Below are 2500 nucleotides of genomic sequence, written 5' to 3'. Positions count from 1 at the left end.
TTATGAGGAGAAAGTGCATGCAACCTGTTTACGTCTCTTGTAGCTAAGATAACGGACGGTGACTGACGGGCGTGACAAGTATTAACGGGCCTTTAGACATTTCTGATGGTAGTTGACAATGGCAGAAAGCACCTCGCTGGTATAGCACGAAGATGTTCCGCACAGGTTGAAGCCCTATTTTCAACAAGCGGTCCCGTTGGTCGTAGGCTACCGCATCACTAAAGCCTTCGCTCGTTTGGGGCAAAACGATTCCGCTGGATTTATTTTAAGTTCCAATACGTGTCTGTGCTCTCATCATTTGTCAAAACATTAAGAGTCCAACTTGTAGCTAGTGTTTATGACTAATTGTTACAGCCGAGTGGAAACAGTTGTTTTTCAGAACTGGTATTCTGTTAAGAGAGAGAAGAGGACGTAAACGTGATGTTTTGTAACGGTAACGACCACCGGACCACCATTTGGATGACGAGAAGCAACAGCCTCAACTGCCAGTCGTCTTCAAGGACACACACACACGCACACACAGACACACGCGCACACTCACACGCATCACTCAGACCGTCCCCAGTATTCCTCCAGCTGGCGTTGTGAGCACACACACGTCACATCTGGACCAAGGCTCGGGGGCATGGCGCATGCTAATGGAGAATTTCGCCGTGACCCGCGTGCACTGTCCGTAGCCCCGTAGCTCCCGCGTGCTCTTTTAGTCTTTCCGCATCTCCCTCGTGAAGAGACGGTACACATCAGACGGGCTGCGGTCCCCCTCTTCGAGTGTGTTGTGTGGCGCTGAACTGATCTGCAGGTTCACCGGGAAGCCACAAGGTGGTACTGTGGACATCTGCTTCCCTCCACGCGCTGCGGTGGTGGAGTAGAGAGGGACGGATCGCTCGTGCTCCCGGTGCTGAAATAGCTTTCTCCCGAACTCGTACGTGAGAGAACTGCTCAATGTTCTGCGCTCGGCTCGCGCTGCTCCGGTTAGCCCACCCCCCCCCCCCACCCCCTTCTGCACCCGCAAGAGCGTCGCTCTCGCTCTCCGTTTCACATCTCCGTAGATGCTCTCCGTGAGGAACACATCCCCGTGGCCGTCAGTGACATGATCCAGATGCATACGTCTCAGCAGCCAGCTCTCTCTCTCTGTGTGTGTGTGTGTGTGTGTGTGTGTGTGTGTGTGATGGTGATCAGGTGGTGACAGACCAGTGTTTGCAACACAGCTGACTCCGGGAGTGGAGCTGGACCCTCTCTTACACACAGAGCCACCAGCTCCAGCACTGGGCACGTGTGCATCAGGGCCTTATCTGGGCCATATACTCTTCTCTCTCTTAACCGAATAACTGTTCTGAAAAACAACTGTTTTCCATATCAGGACCACATCAGAGACATATCAGAGACAAATCAGAGCCACATCAGAGGCCATATCAGGGCCATATCAGAGTCACATCAGGCCATATCAGGATCATATCAGAGCCATATCAGGGCCACATGCTACATTTGATCCAACCAGGTCCACATAAATCAGACCCATAGACTACACTCTTGAGACAAGACTATTGGCTCCTTATCTATGGCAGGTCCATATCTAGACTATTGGGTCCATTTCTATGGCAGGTCCATATCTAGACTATTGGGTCCATTTCTATGGCAGGTCCATATCTAGACTTTTGGGTCCATTTCTATGGCAGGTCCATATCTAGACTTTTGGGTCCATTTCTATGGCATGTCCATATCTAGACTATTGGGTCCATATCTATGGCAGGTCCATATCTAGACTATTGGGTCCATATCTATGGCAGGTCCATATCTAGACTATTGGGTCCATATCTATGGCAGGTCCATATCTAGACTTTTGGGTCCATTTCTATGGCATGTCCATATCTAGACTGTTGGGTCCATATCTATGGCAGATGTGTGCTGGAGACAGAACCAGTGGCAGTGTAGTGATGTGGTGGTGACACACACACACACACACACACACACACACACACACACACACACAACCCCAGACTCAGCCTAATGAGCTGCTGGAGGCTGATGGATGAGATGAGCTGGACTCTCTCTCATACTCAGCTGGAACCTCAGATGCTGTGTGTGTGTGTGTGTGTGTGTGTGTGTGTGTGTGTGTGTGTGTGTGTGTGTGTGTGTGTGTATGCCAACAGACAGCAGAGCATCTCCATTACCAACAGCAGGTCAGAGGGTCACATCAGGAAGAGGGACGATGTGTGTGTGTGTGTGCGTGTGTGTGTGTGTGTTTGTGTCTGTGTGTGTGTGTGTGTGTGTGTGTGTGTGTGTGTGTGTGTGTGTGTGTGTGTGTGTGTGTGTGTGTGTGTGTGTGTGTGTGTGTGTGTGTGTGTGTGTGTAAGAATACTCTATGGTCAGCGGCAGGGGGGATGGACGTTACTGCCCCCTCAGAGTGGAGTCCAGGGATGCCCTATAGTCAGCTACACCCTCAACATGAATGGGAAACAACATCTCAGTGTCCAGATAGGGACAACACAGTTTGTGTGGT

The sequence above is a fragment of the Sardina pilchardus genome, chromosome 23, assembly GCF_963854185.1.
Source record: "Sardina pilchardus chromosome 23, fSarPil1.1, whole genome shotgun sequence".
NCBI classification, from domain to species: domain Eukaryota; kingdom Metazoa; phylum Chordata; class Actinopteri; order Clupeiformes; family Clupeidae; genus Sardina; species Sardina pilchardus.
This window is presented reverse-complemented; position numbering follows the sequence as displayed.